Source organism: Vicugna pacos, chromosome 14 (assembly GCF_048564905.1).
Source record: "Vicugna pacos chromosome 14, VicPac4, whole genome shotgun sequence".
Lineage (NCBI taxonomy): Eukaryota > Metazoa > Chordata > Mammalia > Artiodactyla > Camelidae > Vicugna > Vicugna pacos.
The window spans coordinates 8,768,238-8,793,102 of NC_133000.1; the positions used below are offsets into that span (position 1 = coordinate 8,768,238).

The window sequence follows — 24,865 nt, forward strand, 5'->3', positions numbered from 1 at the left end:
AGGCAGAGAGGAAGGAGGGGGAGGGTGGGGGGATGGGGGTGGGGAGGAGAGGACAGGGGAGCAAGGGACAGGGAGAAGGAGACCAAATCACAGTGGAAGCTGCACTCAGCTTCTCTAGGCAACATTACCACAAACATCCTCCCCATCATTCTCAGATGCTGCCCTGCAAGCCTGTGCTTACATCCCCAGTCACGATGACTAACACACAGGAGAAGATACTGTATTTCTAAAACATGAATATTTGGTGCCAATGTAGCCAACTCTCAGAGTGGTTTTAAAGAAGAGTCTAGTTACTTCCCCTCCAAGAAATGTGCCAAGTGTCCTCTTTATAAATGACTGTGATGGTACAGCAAGAGACATTTGCTTCCCAATTTTATTTTGGTTTTAATCTTGTTGAATTTTGATAACTTTGTCATCAAGCATAATTAAGAAAATAATGTAATTATAGAGTACGTAGCCCAGGTGAAACTTAATTTTTGGACTCCCAGGAAATAAGCTCTAACAAGTAAAGGAGTGACTTGAAGGAAGAGCAGGAAACCATGTGTCATCCTTCTCTGATTTCGCAGTGATGCCATCTGCACTGGGCTGAATCCAAGCAAGCAAACAGCCAGCCAGGAGGCTGAACGCAGGAGCAGTGGGTTGCAGGCCGAGAAACATCTGGTCCCTGGAGTCACCAAGGCAATTCCAGAAAATGATGCGCCAGTGGACCTTCGGAGAACACATGAAAAAAAGAAAGTTTAATATTTTCTCCTGCCGGCTGACCTTCCCTACGGTGGCTCTCTCTCACAAGAAGATATAAGGCATAGCCTGTAATAAAATAGGTGCTATGGACTGTTTGTGTCCCAGCAAAATTTGTGTGTTGGAATCTAATCCCCAGTGTAATGATATTTGGAGGTGGGGCCTTTGGTGATTAGGTTATAAGTGCAGAGCCTTCATGAATGGGGTTAGTGCTCTCATAAAAGAGACCCTAGAGAGATGCTGGCCTCTTCTCCCTTGAGAACTCGGCCACGTGAGGACCAGGAAGCAGGTGCTCATCAGACCCTCTGCCTGCCAGCACCTTGAACGTGGACCTTCCAGCCTCCAGGACTAAGAGAAGTAAAGGTCTGCTACTTCAGTCACCCGGCCTATGGTATTTGGTTACAACACCCGAACAGACACCAGTAACTAGGGCCGGAAAGTTCTCCAGTAGACAGTGTGTTACTTGAGAACAGGAACTGGCACGACACATGACACGGAGCTACCGTCCAGTTTAATAAATGAGCTGACCTGCCAATTCTGGACCAACCAGGGACAGGACTGGGGACTGACTCCCACCTAGAGCAGACCCAGAGAGTACAGACAGCTCTGGGTCTTCCCTTCCTCCAAGCCAGGGAGTTTTAGAAGCTGATTCAGAGACCGAGTCCCAAAGTAGGCGGCTGGACAGGGATGGGAACTGTGGGATCGCAGTCTATGTTTTGCCATCAGATAAAATTAACAGTTGCGCCAGCAGGTCAAGGAGTAATTCACTCCCGTTTGTGCCACAGCGTAGGTACAGGGAATACGGAAAAAGAGCAAGCAAAGTGCCCGGTGTCTTTGGAGCAGTCGCTGAAGGCTGCTCTTGTGGGATGCAGGTGAGTTCTTCTTTAGGTTTTGATCTTAGTTTCACCTCAAAAGGAAAATGCCTTTTTATTCGGCTTGTTTGCCATTTTAAAAGTCATTTTGTAAATATTTTATAATATTTAAGACAGTATATAATGAGGTCTCTATGCCTCTTGCAGCAGAAAATAATTAGTAATAGTTGGCAGTTAATGGCACTTTTCATCATTAAATCTCTTTGTAGATATTAATTAAGGATAAGATACTTCATTTTTTTTTAAAGTTGCTGTTAGGCTCCTGTCACTGCATTTCGTGAATAGCAGTTGCAACGAGAGGTGAAATCTATAGAATACAAAATACGAATCTGCCGAAGTTTGGCCTGACAGGTAAAAATAAGCCTTTGTGTGTTTTCTGTTATACTTTGTCCCTTTGAATATGTTTGTAAGTAACCTTTATTCATGGCTCTATCTTAAAATCAGTTTTTTCTTTGGTTACAACTATTGTGATGTTATATTCAAAAGCAAGTATTTTATCAAGTATTTTGAATTATTCAAACGTAAAACCTTCATGAACAAAGGCACCGAAAGGGCTCACGTGTGTGGAGAAACCTTCCAGCTGGCAAAGTCGGAGCAGCCCGCTGCTTCCCTTCCCTGGAAAGCAGAGGTTCATTTTGCAAGAGAGGGGGTCCTGTCAGACTTCCTCGCTCCTCCTCCTACCTACAGGGACAGGCATGTTCGCCTCCAGCCAAGCCTGCAGCCTTGTTTCAGGGTCCTCTTCTTCCAGAAGTCTCTCTCTCTCCATTTGTTTCTCATATCCGGAATTTTTAAGATTAGCCTTTTATTACATAATTTGAGACAATAAACATTGCCTCCTGCTTCTCATATAAAATAGTGGCCTGGAGGCCAGGCTCCTCCACATTTTTCATTTCCATCCTCACCTGTGTTTTTCCTCCTTCGCTTCTGTCTTGGAGACTAGCTCCTGTCTCACCCAAGCTCACTCCTCCAGGAACACAGAGCATTTCCCTCTAATGCCTCCAGCAATGAGTTTCTTCTTCAAGTTTGTCATTAACATCTATCTCCCTGCTGGTTCCTTGCAAGAATCCTTTCAATGTAAACCATATCTGTTGTCTGCATCCCCGCTAGGCACCATCTTCACGTTGGGCTTCCCACAAGACAAGCCTTCCACATGGGTAGCCTACATCTTTGTCTCCATTCCCTCTCCTCACATTCGTTCTTGAAATAATATCAACTGCTTTGTGCTCCCACAACTTTGCATGCTGTGACCTTGCCATCTGTGAGGGAAACCAGCAATCACGTACCTGCCAGCTCCAGGAGGTGCCTTCCACTGAGCATCCCCTGCCTAGACTCCTTCAGTGTCTTTCTCTCCTGGTTCTCCACATACATGCTTAATCCTCCTTTTCAGTCTTCTGCAGGTTCTCAACTCCCTGAATGGTACTGTTTCCAAGGATTCTGCCCTGTGAGTTCCAATCGCTGTCCTCACCCTCTCTGAGGGACTCCACAAATCCCAGGCTACAACTGCACCTGCAGACACAGGATGAACATGGTCTACCCCATTCTGCTGTTTTCCAGCACCCTGTTTCCTCTGCCCGGGGTCATTCATTCTTGGTCCGGACTCCTTATCAGTTTTTAAGACCCAGTTCAAGGAGAATTCTCAAATGCCCTTTCTTCTCGCCAACCCAACCTCCCCCAACCCTGACAGAATCAGTTGTTCCCTCCCTGAGCACTCCCAGAGTACCTGACATGTATTTGTGGATGTGTGAATAAAAGAGTGTGTGTGTGAGAGAGTGTGTATGTGTTAGTATGTCGCTACCTCAAGATTTGTCAAGGAAAGGGATTTCCAACTTTATTATCTTTGAATTCTCAGCACATGGAATGGTTGCGGTAAGTCAAACCAAGTTGACTGTTTCATATCAGAGGACAGGAGAGAATAATAGTGTGGATTTGGCTCAAGGTTACTTTTTCTTTGTTTTACTGCCAACGCAGCTAATGAACAATGCGAAGGTTATAAATCAGACAAGGATGTTGGGAGTGAATGTAGCTCCCCATTGCTTCTCTTGGTCTCACAGAGATAGGCCCAGTTTTTGGTGGTGTTGGCAGACCACACAAAGTGAGACATCTGCCATGTCAGAGAAGCTGAGAACTGTGAATTGTTCTTTTTTTTATGTCCACAGCCATGGCAGCACCCAGAAATATCTTTCTACACTAAGATGAAAGTAACTTTGCATCTCAACTAACATTCAGCTTAATAGCCAGGATCTTTACCTCCAAATGCTGGCCGTGCCCGCACTAGGTCAGACTCCCCTTATCTGTACTTGTACCACAGGGCCGAGGAATTTTTACGTGTGTCTGTTTGTCAGTTTTTCATGGTCAGGAAAGGCCAGGCCTATATGATTTTCATCAATATTGAATGATGAGTTAGCAAATAAGTAAATGACCACCTGGTTGAAGTAACACATTGACTGTGCGATCCACTGCCCCGCCTCCCACGGACAGCGGGGGAGACTCAGACACTCTGGTGTGACTCGGGAAAGCTTCTCATCAGGCGTTGCCTGAAAGGAGCAGCGATCTGAGGTCGCCCAGGGACCCGAGTCCAAGAAGACGGATGGAGTTTGAGGACTGGTGTTTACTTTTTGCCTCTCTCACTGATTCTGGTGTTACATTCTATTTTCAGGCTGTAGTCATGTGAATAATGACTTATAATTCCATTAAGAAACCCCCTTGCAAAGGATTTAAGAATAGAAGGGATGAATGTCTGTCTGTCTGTCTGTCTGTATATAAGTTCATTCAGAGAAACTCAATATTCATTCTGTATAAATTGAACTTTGTCTCCTAGCAATTCTATTTTCTATAGTGTCACTTTTGCATACAGAATGGCTGCAGAGCTACCAATAACTTCAGCAAAGATTTAATAACAACACGGCCGAGTCTCTAGAGATGCAGCAGAAATACAGTTATCTAAATAGCAAATGCTTACGAAGAGACTTCTAAGTGCCGAGGACTGTGGAAGAATGGTCTTTAGATTCCAGGGACCCACAAATGTGTTGATAAGGTAAAATACACGCACGTGAAACCTTAAGGGAGAGTATATTTAATCACGCTGTGAATTATGTGATTCAGATGAACTGCTACAGAATAAGAATGATGTGCGAGCCCACCCTTGACCAGCACATTACTGAAGGAGCAGCAGACAGTTCTGGGTTTAAATTCTACCTCTGCCAGCTAACTTTAACCTTAGGCACGGCTTGTCTCCATCAGCCTGAGATTCCTAAACTGTAGGGGCAATTCATGTAGTCCATTGATTTGACACTTCTGCACCCTCCAGAGTTTTCTCCCATGCAGTGTTGGCCTCAGTCAGAGTATGTGAGTTAATACGAATACATAAGCATTTAATTTGCTTATGATGATTATGACCAGATCAGAGAAAGATGCACATCATCTCTTCCCAAGAGGTGCCTGTACACACAGGTGCAGTCCAACTCCTGTAGGCAAAACCCAAAGTCACCATCTTCAAGATCTGCTGCTTGTCTGTCATCCAAAGTCCTCCCAAACCTGTCCCTCAACCTTCTGCCATCTTTGGAGCAAATGCGGCTACCCATTATTCCCCTCTGATTACTTTTTATTTTTCACTTGCACGTTTAAAGTGATGACCAGGACGTGGAGCCAATCATGGGAAGACGGGAAGTGTTTCCTGGAGGAAGGAAGTCAAAGCTCGGAGGCAGAAACAAGTGGGATATGGTCAAGGGAGAGAAAGCAGGCCATTATATCTGGGACGCGGAGAGTGAGGGAGGCAGTGACGGCAAGTGGAGGGATGAGAGGTAGGCAGGGATCAGATCTGCAGACAAGTTAGGAAGTTTCCTCTAAGAGCAATACAAAGCCATGGGAGGTTTAAGCAGTGGGGCGACATGATTAGAGTCACAGTTCATTCTTACCTTTGGATCTTTCGACGGGAGCAGGAATGGAAGCCTGGAACCAGTGGGGGAACTACTTCCACACTCTCAGCAGGGGGGGATGATATTTAGCCCGAGGTCACGGCAATGGACTCTGAACAGAATGGAAAAACTCAACACATATTTAAAATACATTTCCAACAAGCGTGACACATGTCAGGAATGGAGAGGCCAGCATCGCTGGGAGACGAGGCAGGGGAAGAGGGATGGGAGGCTGAGGTCTGAGAAGGAAGCAGGGATCCTATGAAAACACCAAGCTGGGAATCTTGCGGTCATATTTGGCAGAATCTGCTGTCAAATGAGATGTGGAGACAAAAGGAAAGAGATGAGCCAGAGATGACATAGTTCCAAGTCCGTGGCCAGAGCAGCTTGGTAGCTGCTGGTACCTCTTACTGAGAAATGGAATAGACTTGGGGAGGTGGAATCCAGAGTTCTGTTTCGGACGTGATATGACCATAGTGTCTGCTTTGTATGATTGCTGGACCAACTCAATGGCTGAATGCATATAAAGCACTCTAGCCATGAACCCTGTACATGGTAAGAACTCAAAAAGCACTGATTGTTACTTTCATTGTCAACATTACTATTCACAAAGCTATCTTCATCAACTAAAAAGCTTACTAAAAGGGAGCCTCGTTTTTTCACTACCTCACTGTCCTGTCATTTAACGGACCCCAGTGGTGCAGGATGCATTGTGCAGAAAGTGCTGGTTGGCTTCTCTCCCTGCTGTGCAAGCAATCAATTATTTTGTGAACGGAAAGGAAGTGGAGCAGAGGTAAATGAAATGTACAAAGTTCTTCTGCATCTGGTTTCTTTTTTTTTTTTTTCATGAGGATTACGGTTTGTTCACAGATGGATTACATTCTTTCCGTCATTAGTTAAGCCCATTTTAGTGAAAATTCTATTCAGGAAAATACCTGAGGAAGGCAGATCAATTTGTCTACGAAAGCAGCTTTAATTCACACAAAATCAGAGTCTCTACTGGAAAGGAACTACAGGTGGAAGAAAAGGACCGGGACTTGCCCACTTCTCTCTGCATCTGCCCCCCCACCTGCCCCTCCCCCACCCAGTTGATAAACAGTCACCCTCTGGACACATCCATATGCCAGGGAAGGAGCAGCAACATAGAAAATAATTGCCACACACGACACATAATTTTCACTTGCCCTCAGGACACAAAATGCAGCCGGGCACCTTCTGTGAGTTGGCTGAGGGGAAGCAATTATTCAGATCCACACTCTCTATCAACATCCCTCAAGCAGAAAGCAAAATGAATAAGCAGTGAATGGGCATCACTTCCAGACAATGTGCTTCTGAAAATAAAAGCTGAAAAGGACAAACATCTGTCTTGAATGTGGTCCTGGATTTGCCGGGCAGTGTGTAGACCAATGTGGATGTAGCTGGCCATTCTAACCAAGAGCCTGGAAGGAAGGATACACCGTGGGAGGCGGGAGGCGGGGCGGGGATGGGGGGAATGCTGCTGCAACGTTCTTCATGCCGGTGGCTCCTCAGAACGCCTGGCAGCCAAGTGCGGCATCTCAGCTGCTCCTCTGGATAAAGGTCAGTTCGCAGGGGCGGCCAGGTGAAGTTTTCAGGCTGATTCTGATTCATCTAAAATCTCAGGTCTTCATATGGTTCACACTGGCTGATCTTCATCTGCCCTGCGAGAAAGAAGCTGATTTATCATTTTTTAATTGACAAGAAAACTCTGAATCCAGTCGAAGCCGAATGTAAGAAGGGCTGGGAGTCCTTGCAATTGCTACTAGGGGACAGGTCTGCTCCGCACAAGGGGACCTGGCTCTCAAGGAGGCACAGAGGAGGAGGGACTATGAGGGGACGTTTGTCGCTTTTTGTGATTGTGCCTTATCCCCACATCACCTGTACATCATGTACAGTGACATTCTCTCTGGTAATTACACATTTTCTTCCTGCAGCAGAGGAAATGTTTTATGGAAGGCACAGGATTGTGAGCCCACAAGGCGGTGCTTTTCAGGAAGCTTAAACCAGGACCCCCAGAGTCCAAATTCATTTCCTAAAGGTCATGTGTTTTTCTTCTTCAGAGGATAATGCATATCCTTAATATAAGATCATATGAGTCAAATCTTAAAAGCTCCAGAGCACAAGTCCTGAGCATTAAAAACTGAGGTGTCAAAGTAGCCATCAGAAAAAATAATAATAATAATTATAGGTTGCCATCCATCCACCACGCTCTGCACATCTCACTTCTCGGCAACAGGACCCTAAGGGGGCTGAGATTTGCATATTTAATGTATCTGATCTGAATAGGCACATGAGGACAGACTCTGAGATGCAGGGTCAGGTCACTGAGACAAGGAGGAGCACAAACAAAGTGCATTAAGAAATCATTGTTCCTCTATTTTTTTTCAATTAGAAAAAAAGTTATTCATATTAAAGTGTTAACCTGTGTCGAGCTGTTTCTCAGGGCGCTATCTATGCCAGTCCTAATTATCACCGTACCAATCCTGTGTGACCACATCTCCAGACACCTGCCTATACAATGTTCGATTGAGAGGAATGCATCACGTATGCATCAGTGTCCTGAACGGAAGGTTTATTTAAGGCTGCAAATAGTTTTATGCTCATTCGATCACTTTTAAGAAAGATAAGAAACAGACCAAATAGGCCTCCTTCCCCCACACCTCCTGCCGTGGTCCCTCCCAAAGATCTGTGAACACAGCTCTCCTTTTGAGTTCCAAAATTTTATCCCTGGATCCTCCTTTTTCGGCAAGATGGAATCTGTCACAGCAAATGGCACCAGGAATCAAACAACAGTGACATCTCTCTGGCCAGTGAGGGTCGCTCGTCAGGCTGCGTGGAAGCGAGTCACACATTCAGAATCTCCTGGAGAATTTAATGTTGCGATTTTCTCAAAGATCTTTTAGTCCACAGGGCCAGTGTCAGGGTAAACAGAGGCAAAGGATGCGTCCTGTATGTGAATATTTATACCCTCCTGGGCTCTGCTTATTGTAAACTAGGGCCCAATGAGTGTCCCCTACTAACCCACTGTGGGGAATAGGGAGGCGGGACCTTACTTCCCTGCCCTGATACAGGTCCACCAGCTCTGTCTCCCAGGGGTGCAGGGCGACAGGGATTTGCCATGTTGTTTTATAAGCAAAGTCACATGTCTTTGCTCTGTCCTCTGTAGTAACCCCAAAGATCCTGTCAAATGCACTTGGTAGAAGAGCAAACCAGAGCTGGACATGCTCAGTTCCAGAACCAGAGAGACTCTGACAGATTCCTCCAGTCCATCTGTCTGCTTTTAGGATGTCACCTGCCTTGCTTTCTTAAAACAGGAAGAGCTGTTGCAATATATGGCTGGTGGCTTTTAATCCACATACTCACTGTCTCCACTGGGAAGAACTCACACAGTCCTGCTCTGAGACACTGAAGGTGACCAATATTAACGCTGGTTTCAACTGGATGATTCCTGTGAATCCTTTCCTTTCTGGGATGGATTTGTACCATGCCACCAAGATGCTGAGTAAATGGTTTCAGAGGACAACGTGCGTCCTGAAATCAGTTCCTGGACATTTGTTTTGGGTGTTGTAAGAGAAACTAAAGAGAACTGTGTACTGAACTGAGTGGCTCTGACCTTCTCCACCTTGAATTGAGGGAATTTCTTGGCTTAAATCATCTGACATCAGCAAACTGGGGAGTTAATGAAACTGGTTGAGATCCTGGCTCTAAATGACTGAACTAAAGTGTCACTTTCCAAAGTGAATGTTTCAAATCCATATGGCTTTTGTGGCTGTTCATGTCTCTGCTGAACGTTAGCGTTAAAACAGGGTCACATTTGCAGACCAACAGGGGGCAGATGGGAGCCCGCTGCCAAGGGGGAGACTCAACCTGTTTGCCAGTTGGAGCGGCCAGAGGAGGCAAACGGCCCTAATGGAGATTGTTTCTATTCCAGGCAAGCTGACAGACCACGCCAGCGAGGGGCCACCACGCTTCACTTCATTTGCACAGATCAGCGGGGTAAACCTGAAAGTCTGTCAGGACAGGGACCGGACTCTCACAGAAAGCCTGAAGGGATCAGGAACACGCAGCCTCCGTCCTCCCTGGGTCCCTACTGCTCCGGCTAAGAAGAGGGGAGACAGGGTGGCGGGGAGGGGCTAATCCAGAAGCTGTGTCTGAAATGATGCCGTGGGCATTGCCCGGAAGCATTATGGAGGCTCTCAAATAGCAACGTCTAGGCTCGTGGGGGTAAGATCAGGGAGGCCTTGATGCACGGACCCTGCTGTCTGGCTTGGAGCCCTTCTGTAAGGAGGACCCTTCTGTAAGGAGGCCCCTGAACGCCGCAGAACGCTCCAGCAAGCCACGGCCCCCTTGTACTAAGTCCCTATTTTCCTACTCTCGATTGGACAGCCATGCAAACACCTAGAAGTCACTACCAAACCATAGCAAAAAGTCCAAGAACATTCAAGATTCTCCTTCCTCTTTCCTCTCCAGCCCTAATCTCAGCCTAGAGATGAGTTTTCTGTTCCTCGAAGGAGTGCAAAGCACCAGCCGGGAAGCGTCTACCTGCTATGCCTTGCACGCTGCACTCCTGCACCGGCCAAACCTTTGAGTGTCTGTAGCTTATGAGGTGGATCTGGGGGCCTGGACCTTTAGTAAAAGATCAGACCCAGGCTTAAAGGGGTGGGGGTGGGGGTGGTGTGTGACAAGGCACAAAGCAGTTCTGGAAAATTCGGGTATGTAAAGAACCCCTGAGAAACCAGGGCAGAACAACTTCACCCCTGTGTTCACATGTGCGCACTGGGGCCTCAGAGCTCCCTGTGCCCCCCTGGGCGAGCCGGCCAGAGAGCAGCGCGTGGCCAGGTCCGAGGGATGCGAGGAAGTGGTCCGGGGCGCACGTGTGCCCTAGAGCAGCATGGATGCCGGGCAGTGGGGCACCTTGTGGGTAGTTTGAACCAGCAGAAGAGGCTGTGCCCTGGGAGGCCGAGGAAAGCTCCTCCTTGAATTGGGTCAGGAAACGTGGAACACAGATGAGCTGCTCTCTACAAAGTCAAGGGTGGCTTTATTGCACTTACAGATTACCAGTGCGATTCATCTGTCTCAGCAATTGGACATCTGTGACCACAAAATGGGGGGCATCTGGCCAAGTGTGGGGATGTTCTGATGACGTTTGGAGTTTGTGTGCCACATTTTCCACGCTCGGCTGAATTACTGGTGGAAAGTGAGATGCTGCTTAATGAAAAACCTCCCAGAAAGCAGCCCAGGGTGCATGTTCCTGGGATCGCCAGTGACTAAGCAGTTTACCCTTGCCTGTTATCGCGGCCGGAAAGATGAAGAGATGGCCACACTAAGTTGTATTAGCACCTTGTTTTTGAATCGCTTTTTTATTTTTAACCCTTCCAGAGCCTCTTTTTCTATCTTCTCAGCTTGCTTTTACAACGTCCTGGTGAGAGGGGAGGGCTGGTGTTATGTACCTTCCAATGGAGGAAAATCACACCTAAACAGGTTAACAGACTTGCTTTCAGATTCCATAACTAGCTCATCTGTGTGTCAGAGGATGCCAGCAGGAAATGGGAGAATTTTAAATAAAAGGAATTATTACAAAGGCCGGGACAAGGGGTAGGGAGACCACTGGGGACAGCACAGGAGGCCGGGGCTGGGAAAGGCAGTTAGTTGCTCTTACCACCCCACGGCCTGAAGGGGCAAGAAGAGGCAGCCGATGCCTAAGAGGGCCCTGACAGGGGGGGTGAACTCAGTCAAGGGCTGCGGCCGCCCCGAGCTGGAAGAGCCCAGGGGACGAAGTGCCCAACCCAGCTCTCTCCCACAACCCCTCCGGCCTGGGTATCACCAGGTTACAACCGCCCTTGCTGGTGACTGACTCCATTCCCTGGAGTAAACCTGCCCAAGGTGGGCTTCTGCCTTCAACTCAGGACAGTCCAGAAGCATCCCTGAGTCCTGTAACACGAGCTATCCCCTGGGTACGTTCTGGTGCGAGATGCATCAGTTAACACGCCGCCGCCCTTTCTTACTGCTCTCCGAAGCGCATTTTATGTCTGGCCTCATCCCTAACACACACACACACACACACACACACACACACACACAGGTTCGTGTAGGAAGATGAGAATGAAGCACAGAGTGTGTTTCTGGCTCAGATGCCACAAAGTTGATTTTAGTTGTTAAACTCCTTGACAGACTTTCAGGAAAATGCCACCCTAAACAGCAGCGCCCCCGTTAACATCTCTGTGCTGTTTGCTCAGCGACACCCGATGCCAGTCTCTAAGTCCAGATCCTCAGACTTCCTCAGAAATTCGTCGCCGTGATGAGGCTCATGGTGACATAAAAGCAGCTGCTACTGAAAGGAAGCACTGCCTGTTTGGTGGTGACGGCAGCTGAGGAACAGGGAGTGAAAGCATGATGGAGTTGCGTGTGCACGGATAGCTAAGAATGTGGGAGGGAGGAGGATCTGGGCTAGCCGGAAGGTGAAAGAATTAACGAGGGGGAGGGACCTACCCAACTCACCTCCCACTATTTTTGGTGACAATAAGCCTGAGGTCCTTCTAAATCCTGAGGCCAAGCGGTCTCTGCCTGAAACCACTGCATTTGGAGAGGAAATATATTACAGACTATATTCTGGGTTGAGAGGTAGATGACAGCGGGGTGAGGCCACATTAAGGACATAGGCCCTGGAGTCAGAGTCCTGGCCGTGAACCATGAGCAGCCCCGCTCGGTAGCTGTGGGACTTCTCGATGCCTCTGCGGGGCACCCCTGCTCCTCTGCCGTTGGCACAGGGACGCAGCAGCGGTGACAACTGCTTTAGGGCACAGCAGGGATGACGCTCGCCTTGTAAGGCCTAAGTCATAGCCTCTATGAAAATCAGCCTTTTCCCTGAAAATTGAAACAATGTCTAGGCACAAATTTCTCAAGAACAAATTTGAAGTAGGAATTGAACTCAAATATCTATGACAAGGTTGGTTAGAAAATAAAATAATGTCTGGAAGAAGTTTATCATTTATGATAGAAAGATTATGAATGATGCAACCCTGAGGGAGAGGAAAGAAAGAGCCTGTGTGCCCTGGAGTCCCGAGAAGACAGAACACAGGGCAGAAGAGGAGGAGATGAGGGAAGGAAAGAGGCCGGGAACTTGAAAACAGCTCTTCTCGTTGGCGATCAGTAATTTCAGGAGCATTTTAGCCTGAGTGCATTATCCACTGATAGAAACAGGGCAGGGTCACCTTGGCCAGGTGGTTTGAGGAATTCTAAGACTATGCACCAGCTCAGCCCCACTCTGTCCCCAAAGATCTCTGAGCCCAGGGCTGCCTTCCAGGACCCCCGAGGTGACATGTCACAGCTCACGCGCCAACCACCCTCCCTGCCGCAGGCTGGTCCTGCTGTTCCTGATCCGTCAAGAGCGCCTTCCATTTGTCCGGGTGCTACATTGTAGGCAGCACTCCACTAGGCTGGTTGGAGGGGGCTGAAAACAGCCCTCCCTGCCCCCGTCTCCCCGAGCCCCCTGCCCTTCCTTGGGAAACATCAACGCAGGATTATCTGCATGAAGCCTCTCGGAGGACATGGCGAGCTGCCCTTCACACCAAAGCTTGGTTGCGAATTTGCTCGCCAGAGAGACCCAGCCCAGCGTGTGTGGGAGGCCCAGTAGGGAAAGCCACAGGAAGGCGGTGAGAGGAGGAGGCAGGCTGGCCAAGACCCTGGGGACACCCCTGCCCTCGAATCCAAGGGAAAAATGGTACGCTCCACCCACCTTGGGCAGACCCTGGCTGAGCACTGGAAACCCATCAGCCAATATCTGCTGAACCGACTTGGATCGAATTGAGCTGCATCATAATTCCAGGCGCCGCACCAGAAATTACTTCAGTTTCGTTATGTTTGCTTTGATTTGGTTTTAGGGGACAAGCTGTATGCGGCCTGAGAACATACTGGTTTCTTTGCTTTCCGCTCTGAAGCCCAGAGGTGTCACCCCAGATCTGCAAGGGTGACATCACAGGACCGGGACCGGTGGGCTCTCTGGAGCTGGAGCAGGTTTCTGTAAAGCCAGCTTGGTGTCTGGGCACGGGCACCAGGACTTGGGAGTGTGATTAATAATCAGCAGACAGTCTGCTTGTCAGGAGATTCTCCGCTCATCCTGGGATGAAGCTGAGGAGGGAGGTGTGAGAGCGCCGAGGGAACGGCCTGGGGCTCCTCCCCAGGACCTGGCGCTGCCCGCCTGCCGTCTGCTCCCAGAGCCCTGAGCTGCGCCAGCCACAGGGCACTGGGACCCCGTGCTAGCTCGCTCACCACAGCAGCGCTGTCTAGGTTATTCCCATTACCCGCCCCAACCACCAGCACTTATCCTGAGCTGCTTTTCTGCACTCAGCTGGGAAGGTGCTGAGCAGCGGAGTAAGCATGGGGGCTCACACCCTCCCTGGAGACTTCTGGGGCCAGGGAAGCCTGCAGAACGCCCCGTCTGAGAGTCGGGCAGCCCCAAGACTCCCCACCAGCACCTCAAGCCTTCTTTAGCCAAGTTTTCCAAATCAGTGATGCTCAAATTCTCCTCGGTGGACCAACAGCCTCAGCATCACCTGACAGCTGGAAGGAAAGACAGGAGCTCAGGCCCTACCCAGATCTGCCAAATCAGAGCACGCACTTTACAGGATCCCAAATGATTCATGCACATGTTACATTGGAGCAGAACCGGCTGTGGATGGTCTCCTGATATAAACAGGACAAGTCCTTGCACAGGATTTGAAGAGCACCAGGAGAACAAACCCACCCCATCCTCTCTCCCAAATTAGCTTTCTCATTCGTGTTGAAATGTCACAGTTAAGACTCATCCTTTTAGACCCTCATCTTTTGCCTAAGTGGCGCCTTTTTTATTGAAACTCAAACATTGCCTGGGCAGGAGGGCACATGGGGCCTCTTACTTCTTAATCAAAAAATTAAGACATCTTTAATGAGCCTGTATTACATGCCCCACATAGGACCATAGCATCCTGCTGGGGGTAAGTGAGTTTAGTGTAAATGAATTGCTTTTCCCTGGAGACAAGAGAGCTGGGCCTTCAGAGAACAGCAGGCTTCTTTCTGGCAGGAAGAATCATCCAAGGGACAGAGAAGGGCTCCTCCTGCATGTGACCCTCCGCTCTGTCTTGATTTGACCCAACTTGCCTCTCGGAGCTCATCAAGGTGTTGATGCTTCCATTTCCATTCAAAATTATCCTTTGTCATTTCAAGTTAATGGAAAAACCCAATGGCATTTTAAAGACGAAATGTCCAGGTGCATATTTATTTTTAGAAGGAAATAGACCACAACACATCCATCCTGCAAAGAAGAAGCAAGCCACGGCTCTGAGTGAGCGGTACCCCGGGGCGGAAAGATTGAACTCGTCAATGAGTGGGCAGTGCCCCCCGCTTATCTATTCTCTCCCAAGAACTACGCAGCATCTGTCGTGTGTCCTGGAAGTGCAGAATTAATGCCAACACCAAATGCACCGGAGGGAAAAGTAAAGCCCCTGCTTAAGCTTTCCGTTTTGGGTACCTATGAACAATTAGCATCTATTTCAGTTTCTAAAACATGTAGGCTCCATGATGATTTGCTTGCATTTTCCTTTCATTTCACCAGTCACTGAACGAGATCATCTCTTAACGAGGTGGAATTGTCTTCGTGACCTAGCAGCAGCAGCAATCACGGTTACTGCGGGCTCGCTCTGTGCCCGGTGCTGTCACGAGGGCTTCACAAGTTGGGAGTCGAGTCTCCAGGGGCTGCTCTCATTGCCGCGTGTCCTCCTGGCAGAGACGCTGACTGCTTTGTCCTGGATGATTTGTTTTTTAAGATGTTTGTCTAGAAAAACAGCTTCGGAAGCTAGAGTGTCTCCCTCCAGAGCAAGGAGCAGACTTACTGTCCAATATGATAAACATTATGTCCCTTTCTGGAGCAGAGGACAAACATGATGCTGCCCATCCTGAAAGATTCAGGGTCCCTAAGCGCAGAGTTCTGGGAGGTGCCCACTCTATGTGTCCAGATGTCACCTGGCCCTCTTCGTGGGGCACAAGAGAATGAGCTACGCTGGTGACTGCTTTTGCTGTGGGTCAGAAAGTCCTTTATCTCTGACCCAGGAGACTCATGCCTTCTGCCGGCATCCATGAAACTGTGGCAGGCTAACTCAGACTGATTAGATTGCGGGCAGAGCAAATTCTCAGACTCTTCCCAGGTTTTGACAGAAGTAATATCTCATTTAATCCTCTGAACAACCTTGGGAAGGTACTGCTATTTCCACCATCTTACACTGGCTTAGTGTATTTTCTGCAAGGTCACATGAAACCACAGTTCGTATCACTGAATTATATTGACAAGTCCACAGAAAAACTTTTCTTTCCAGAAAGTGTTGTTTTTCTAGAGCTTCTTTTTAAAGACTGCAAATACTGTTGAGAAGGGTAGTAAGTTAATTTCTACCCCTAACACCTCAGTATGAATTAGAGGTGGCCTAAAAAGTCAGATGCTGAAAGGAAGTGGGGGGATACAGAAAAGAGAAATGGAAGACGTACTTTTGCTTCCCTATTTTTCACTCGGGCTGGCCCACTACACGCCCAGTTCTCTCCATCACAGAGTGGAGAGAGAGCATCAGAATTCCACAGACACTGTCCCTCTGTAGGCTTATGGGGGTGAGCGTGCGGCTGAGAAGGGAAACATCTACCTCTCTTGGGGGCTGCTCTGCTCTTGGCCATTCCACTGGCAATGATGAGCTGTCACTCCACCTGTGACACCTGGAGGCCACCATTCCCTGAGGTCTTGGCATAAATGGGCATCCTCCAGGAAGACCTAAAACTGGCCACTACTATTTGTTGTCTGAAATAGACTGGACAGTTCAGTACAGGGACACTTCTGCACAGATGCAGGTAGGCAAGGCGTAATGGTAGGCTTAAATATATACCGTGTCTCTCATGTTCATAAACACAGGGCTGAAAGTGATGGGGAATGAGGCCCATACATTCATTTATTCATTCGATGAACATTTACCAGGTACCTTAGTATAGAGGTCAACAGGGGATCCAGAGATGAATGAGATAAAGGCATTTGTCCCACCTAAACACTAACAATTGAATCCAAAACTAAGACAAGTACTCAAACAATAAAGCATTGCAGACTAGGGAATACATAGCATAAAAGTTGACAAGTCAGGCCTGTCAAAACTCAGACCAGGGAGTGATTGCACCAGGCAAGGGTGCGAGATCTGGCTCTGTCTCAGAGGATGGATAGGGTTTTCATAGACAAGGAGGAGGAGTCAGAGACTTCTATGTCAAGAAGACATTTTGGCAAGTGAAGGGGACCTGTTCAGGCTGGGGGGAAGTGAGTAGCCCAAATTGGCTGGAGAATAAAGTACAGAAAGACAATTAGGGAGAGGTGAGGCTGGACAGAAGGTTGGGGTCTGACAAAGAACTGTGAATGCCAGATGGAGGATTCCAGGCTTTGTTCCAGTGGGACCCGGGAACCCCTGAATGTAGGCTGGCCATCAGACGTTACAGGAAGTTAACACACATAAGCAGCGGGGATTCTCCTCTGTAAAACCAAGCATTAGGGAGAGGCACCAGGTCAGACATCAACAAAACAAAGAATTGTTATTTGCTAAACAGAAAAAGAAAAGTTTCTCTTCTGAGCTGAGAGGGAGGGTGACTTCAGTTTTGGGGACTCTTTCACGGGGAGTGTGCCTATTGTCTTACTGCTCAGTTTCAAATGACATTCACCATAATCTGTTATATTCTTATGTGGTTTGTTGGCTCCTTCACAGACAAATTAATAGCTCTTCAATTAACTACCACGTAACATAGTGCGGGCATAAAGTAGGTCCTCGATAAATATTTTAGTAAGTTACATCAGATGAAGCATAAAAATAAATTGTATCTCCAGTAAGTTAAGACCAGACGCATCTAATGTCTGCAACAGGTGTAAAACAATAGCAAAAAAGTCACTCAGTTTCTGGTTGAATGTCTTTATCCAGAGCTAATTATTTTAATAGTCTGGTGATAAAAGCAAATACAGTTTTCCAGCAAATATGTGTGGCTTTTAAAATGACTACATTTAATACCAGAAATCCAAGCTTACTTAACGCTTCCATGTGCCTGAACATCAATGCCAGACATGTGACCTAGCTTAGCAAACAATAATTAACCTAGTCGCACAAATCGTAGTAAGTGGAACTAAATTTAAGCAATCTGATCATTTTTTCTCCCTGCTGTTATACATTTTAGTTTGTATTTTTTCTTTATCAGGAGCACATATCTATATGTGTGTACACAGACCTCCAGAAATAGATGTGCAATATGGTTGTAAAGAATCCAAGGAAGCTGTTAAGTCATAAACAAGCCTGTGCATCTATAGAATTCCTTCTATCGATTAATTCAGAAGCACCAAGGGTTGCACGCCTTTGAATGCTGAAACTTGTGTCAATGAAATAGCGAAATTGGCAAATCTTTGCAGACGGGTAAAACATGTGACTCCTAAAGTACTGTCTGTTGAAATTTTAAATAGTTTAATGAACCTAAGAGATGGCAAAGTTTCACTGTCACGAACACTGAAGTTATTCTGCGTGCTGTGGGGACTTAATGAGGCTTAACTGATTGCCCCAAACTGTTAAAGCCGGTGTTTTCACTACTGTTTCCAGTGCCTGCCGACCTTGTCACCTGCAGCAGGTAGAGTCCTAAGGGTCTATCACCCAACAGGCTGCCCCCCAACAAGCCTCACAGCAAGGCTGGTAAAGACCGGGAAAGGACAGATGCCTTTCAGTAGCTTGTGGTGCAGTTTGTAAGGTGGGGAAATCTCTGAGTAGGCTATGCTTTTCTTTGTGGGTGATCAGTCCCTACAGGGACAGAGAGGAAGAGGACAGGGCAGGCCCCCAGATAACAATTGCCAAAAATCCTCCTTGCACTAGCAGGGTGAGAGTCAGGCCAATCAGTAGACGGGCTTTTGAGCCAGAAAAAATTGGATGGAATCTTGCTTATTAATGGTGTGTCTGTGAATAAGGAATGCCAGCTTCCTGAATCTCAGTTTTGCCATCTGTGAAATGGAGAGAACACAGAAGCGTATGGGAAGGGGTATAAACACCTTCAGATGTCGGTGTTAAACCACTGCAGAGAACACAGCCTGGATCTGGATATTTGTACTGACAGCAAGTCGTTGCCATAACCTGAATGATGAGGGAAGGATTTCACCCCATTAATTCAGAGAATCTGAAACTTCGTTTTCACCATGAACTGTGTGCTGAGCGCCAACCCTCTACTTGCTGCCTTCGGAAAACATTTGCTGGTGGGAGGAGGCAAAGGGAAGATGGGGAGGGAGAGGAGGCTGCGGGAAGGAAAGGTACAAACTGTAAAAACCTGCTTGTCTTTCTGCATAAGCTTCATTTTCTCTTCTTTCAAAGGATGTTTATTTCAGGTACATGAGTTATATGGATCAGAAATGTCTTAAGCAGGAATGTACAGTAATCTGAATGTTTTATATTAACACTTATCCATGCTGTTCCTCACAGATGAATTAGCAAGTCCTTTAAAATATGGACGAGTAAAGCTCAATGCTTCTTACTGAAGTAGCTCTCATTTGGATGGATCTCCGCTTAAGTGAAAAAGTACTTTATCGAAAATGTCCATTCCATCATTTCAACATTTTAATTATAGACTTCTTTTATATTTCCTAGAATAAAATAATTTATCAACAAAACGCATTATATCAAAGGGTGTGCTTCATCTGAGCACCACGTAAGAATGCTGATAAACCATCATATATTTGGGGGATTTTAAATGAAGCGATGCACAAGAGAACTTTTAGAAGTCTGATCTTCTCTATAATTAGATTTGATAGGAATGCTTTCCTTGAGAAGCTCAATGAACAGAACCACTCTCTGCTGGTGTTCTGTGGCTCCCTACAAACACTGTGGGGTGGGGGGGGACATCCCCGGGGCAAGAACTGAAGACACTGCTCTATCAGTCTGCAAAACAACAAAGCACCCCCACCCCCGCCAGATCCATTGATCCCTGGCAGTGAGAAGCTGGGGGAGGGCCAACTTAAATACCACTTCCAATACCGCTGAACTGCGCCCTTAAAAATGGTTGACATGGTACATTTTATGTTGCATATCTTTAATCATAACCAAAAAGAGACTGAAAAGAAAAATAAAGCCCTCCCTCACACAGGTATGTGGTTGGGAAAGGGGGAGTATTCTAATAGCCTTTTCAGGACATCCCTCTGTCCATTGAACCAAAACTCAGCAAGGGATATCTTAAAAGTTAGTTGCAAATGTAGAACCTGAAAACTTGTCAATAAAGTTTGTGTGTCCTGTTGCATTTTAAAAACCTCTTAAATTGCTGACAAAGGCCAGGATAAAGCTATGTTGCCCAGTATGGTACCACTAGCCACATACGTGTGGCTTTTGAGCACTTGAAATTGGTTTAAGGAGACTGAAGAATTGAATTTAAAATTTTAGTTTAGTTTAGTTTATTTAAATTTGATTTTAAAAACTTAAACTTGATTCAGTTGTTGGAAAAATTTTCAGTATGTTTGGACCAACATGGATATGATCACCTACTCTTTCAAATGTAACTCTTGTGAAATCTAGATACAGATCAAGGTATCCGCAGTGAAATGTAATGCTCCAACTGAGATGTGCTCTAAGGATAAAATGCACACTGAATTTTAAAGACTTAGTAAGAATAAAAAAAACATAAAATATCTCACTAATAATTTTCAAAGTTGAGTATATTTAATATTGACTGTATGTTAAAATGGTCATATTTGGGATACATTGGATTAAATAAAATGTATTATTCAAATTGAAAAAAAATAGTTTCTGTAAAGAAACAGGTGAAGGATACCTGACTCAGGTGATTCTTAACTGAAGTAAGGAATCACCCCAGGGGTCTCTAGTTTGTATTCTGCCCAGGAAAAAAAAAAAAAAGGAATGAGAAATGTTTCCATTGGAAAAATGAATCATCCGAGGGTGCACAGATAATTGGTTGTAAGTGGCTACATCTCAAGAAATACTTTAGCAACAACCGCTCCACAGAAGGGTGAGGGGTAGGAATAACAGCACTGGAAGGAAGATGTTTATTTTCAAAGACCTCTGCAGATGTTAACTCATTTTGCATGGTTATAGTGCAAAGAACCACGATCTGCATTTTATGGATGAGAAACGTTAATTAAAGTAATAAAAAAGCTCTGCCATATGTATCTCTATATAGAGATATATAATGTATGTGTGTGTGTGTACTGACTATATATATAATGCGTGTATGTATGTATGTATGTAGTCAGAGCCTCAATGAAAGTTCAGAAGTTTCTCCTCTTCTTTTCTTGTTAAACCTATTGATGTCCTATTGGCAATTATTAGGTAAATATGAACAATCTGGATGGTCAAACAGATGTTTTATGTCACAACACGCATTCTGAAGCCTGAGTGATCTGCATTTTTGCCCACATTTATTTTTAAAAAATCAGTATTTCTAGACATTTATTTACTTAATCCAGTGTGGACAGAAAGCTATGTGCATATTTATAAGGCTGTTTTCATCAAAGCTGCTGTTTTCATCTGAGCCACAGGCAGCCAACACTACATGATCAAATTACTCACACAGAAATCACACATGAAATCCATAGATAATCTGCAAACCTCATTTCAGCCAATGGTTTTAAGTGTTTTTCCTCGGCAGACTTCTCCTGAAAGCTGCTAACAGGCTGATTGGAATTTTGTATCCTCTCCACTCTCCGGTGGAAGAGCTGCTAAGCAATGAAATGGCCAAAGCAGAGCACACAGGAGGAGGAGGAGGAGGGGAAGCAATGCCCTGAAAAAAACCCCTCCAGCTTCATAATCACATCCTGAATAATCAGCAGTGGACAGATGCTCCTCACACACGGCGCATTCTCTACACTCTCAAGCAAACCGGGCAAAGACTGTGAAACCTCAATGTTATGCACACGCTTGTCCTGAAATTGCTCGACAAACGTATTAGGAGGTGAGATCAAAGCCGGATGGGCCATCACAGCCCGTCAGATTTCCCTGGTAGTAGCCGCTATCTTTAAACCGTATTTCCATGGCAACTAGTTTAAAAACATATTTGACGATATTGCCTCTTCCGTGATGAGAGCCATTAAAACCCAAGCGGCCTCTTCTCGTCAGACCCCTGAGGGCAGTGAGGACGGGAGGAAGAGCCCCTTCCAGCGCAGCGCGGTGGGGCCCCCAGGGGCCCCCAGGGGCTGGCCCCCGCCCTTCCGGGTTGCCGGGGAGGTTAGCTGGTTGGATTTGCCGGAGTCCCTGTTTCTGCATGAAGCAAACCTCCTCTGCCTGCCTCCTGAGCTTTTCCAAACCCAGCTCTGGGGCTGGAGACTTCTCCTCCTGCTCCCCTCGGATTTTTGCTGCTCTGCCCCAGACGCTTAGACCAACCAGCACCTGACTGTTTCAGCAATGAGGGGCAAGACCCTGTTTGCTCTATGAAAAACTGGAGGAACAAAATGCTCACCATGCTTTAATTCACAACTCTCTGGCCTTTTTGTAATTTCTCTATCAGCTTGGGATGAGGCTTAATCCGAGGACTGTGGCACTCCTGAATTCTTAGGCTTTTATTAAGAGAAATCACGAGTTTTCTGCAGAGCTGGCAGTTAGGACAAGACCGACGGTGACCCTCTCTCAGGGCTCAGGTGAGACGCTCGTGGTTCTTAGATCTTCACCGCCAAGAACCTCGGTATTTTCCCAGGTACTCTCTGTAATCTCCCTGAGATGTTGATCTAAGTATCACTAATTCTTGTTTTCTCACTTTGGGGGGAGAAAACAGCCTGTAAACTTTGGACTACAGCTAGGTCTCTGTGTAGATGGCATTGATAGATGGGGCCTACAGTGCGGTGGTTTGGCTGCAGCTTCGGGGACCTCCTACTCAAGGGTACCATCCCCCACACCCCTGAAATTCCCACTCCTTCTCTTTGAGACTTTATCTTCTACATGCGATATGTTTCCACAAGCATCAAATCTTTTTTTTTTAAACTAAGGTGAGATAGGTATGCAACAATCAATAAGTTTCAAAAGAGTCCAAAAATCAGATCTGGGCCCTAAAATTTGGGGGCAAGCACATGTCACTGAAAGGGAAGTGGGAGATAAAAAGATGGAGGATTAAGAAGAGCAGGTCCAGACTGAGTCCTCGCACAGCGGGAGGCCTCAGGGTTAGAGGGCGTGTCCAGGACCGTCTTCTGGAAGGCAGAAACGTCGTCATCTCAGACAGTCTGCCCAGGGCTGGGCCGCACTCTTCTCTGATTCAGGCCACATCAATATGTGGCCGGTGTCCATTTCAGCTGTCTTCATGGTGCATATTGATCACTGCCATAGATCGCTCATTCTGCAATCTTCACTGATCATTAAATGGCTGGAATTAATAGATTAGCCAGTGGAAGGTCTATTCATTTAATGTGCATACGCGGAGACAGTGAGTCTTCAGGGAACCTGACTTTGATCTACCACCGTGCGGTGCCTCATGACTCCCAGCGAGTATTTTTATGTGACAGTGTGTGTACTTCAGTGTTTGTATACGTGAAAACTGCAATGTAGGCCACCTGGGACAGTTGCATTAATTTGAACATCAATCTGCAAACTGATACAACTTGGAAGAAGCCACAGTGAAACCTATTTTTCGATTACCTATAAAGCCTTTATTAATTGTACAAACAACATTTCAGGGAGAATGTGTGAAATGCTTATGAGAGGAAAATAGTTTTAAGTGACCTCACGATTCCAATTTCAAATGATTGATAATGCCAATTAAAAAGCATTCTTTCTTTTTTCCAAACAAGCTATTCCTATGTGTTTATCAAAGCAAGTCTCCTAAGAACACATCTGGGTATCTGTGTTCTGGGACTATGTGTCCTTGGATAATGGGAACCTAAGGGTTCTGCACCCAATTCCAACATGTGAGTTTCTTTTCCCCACTCCACCACACAGTTCTATACCAGTCACAAGTCCAGGCTGTCACCTGTGCTTCTCATCAACTAACTATAGGTTGGAGGTTCCAACAGCTCCCTCCTAGGATTCTATTAATTTGCTAGAATAACTCATAGAATGCAGAACACTTACTATGTTACTAGTTTAGTATAAAAAGATGTACGTAAGTCAGGAATAGCCAGATGGAAGAGATTCACAGGACAACACACAGGGAAGGCTTCCGTGCCCTCTCTGATCACGTCATGCTTCCCAAATATCCATGCGGTCACCACTCTGGACTCCATCCTTTGGGTTTTTATGGAGGCTTCATTGCATTTTCATGATTGATTAATTCATTGACCATTAGTGATTGATTAAGTCTCTAGCACTTCTCCCCCTCCCAGGAGATGGAGGGCAGAGAGTGGGGCAGGGACCTAAAGTTCTAACCCTCATTTCCAGAAGTCACCTCATTAACAAAACAAAAGACAACTTTATCACTCTTATCATAGGAAATCCCAAGAGCTTTAGGAGCTCTGTATCAGAAATAGGATGAAGATCAAATACATATTTCTTATTATAAATTACTTGGACTGGGAACTGTGGGCAGGTGAACTGGGCTGATGGGGAGGGCCTGCCAGGAGTTCACTGACCTGCATTGACTCTTCGGGGACTCATAGTTGGAGAGGATCCACCCTAGAGCAGTAGCTGATGGGGAGGGCAGTGATATGTGTCTTTTAGAATTTACTTCTCTGGCAGCCTCTTGGATGTTTTGTGAAGATTGAGGAGAGAGGGGCAGTAGACAGAACCTGAAGGAACTACGTGCAGTGGTGACTCTGTCAGGCATTGGACTCTGGTCTCATTAGATGATTCATTAGGTGGCAAAATGGAAGGAAAGATAAGGAAAAAGTCTTCTTCCATGAGGCACCCATGATTTTCCATCACTGGTGGTTCTGGAGGGAACAAGGTGGTTCCCATTTAGCGGTTGTCAGGCCATGTTCCCAATGCATGGGACTCATATATGTGGGTGACAAGGGACAATGTGGGGGCTAGAGAAGGTATTTGTGTGAACAGAGGAATGAGGCTTAAGGATTCAGCTAAATATGGCTTATAATAGTTATAATGGCATTATTTATATCCATAGTAGATACTGCCACAGAAAATCTGATCTGTTTCTGAACGTGATAAAACTAAATTTATTTTTTAAAATATTTGGAAGAGGTATAACACAGGGAAAAGAGCACAAGCCTTGGATCAGAACCCAATTCAACTCTGACTCTTGTCAGTTGTTACCTGTATGGCTTTGGGCAGGTGTGCAATGTGGCAGATTGTTGTGTGTTCCCTGAAACCCATTTTCCCTCCCATCTGAGCACACACCTTGATGATGCCTCCCAGCCTCTCTGACAGTCAA

General features: G+C 46.3%; 1 long non-coding RNA gene across 1 annotated transcript; it reads right to left on the reverse strand.

Annotated features, from left to right (window-relative positions):
• Positions 1 to 355: 355 nt before the first annotated feature.
• Positions 356 to 6,501, reverse strand: LOC107033987 (uncharacterized). The gene is made up of 3 exons (XR_001459514.3): positions 5,525 to 6,501; positions 2,894 to 3,116; positions 356 to 708 (listed from the first exon to the last, which is right to left on the reverse strand). It is a non-coding gene; the product is annotated as an uncharacterized lncRNA (long non-coding RNA).
• Between the last annotated feature and the right edge of the window lie 18,364 nt (positions 6,502 to 24,865).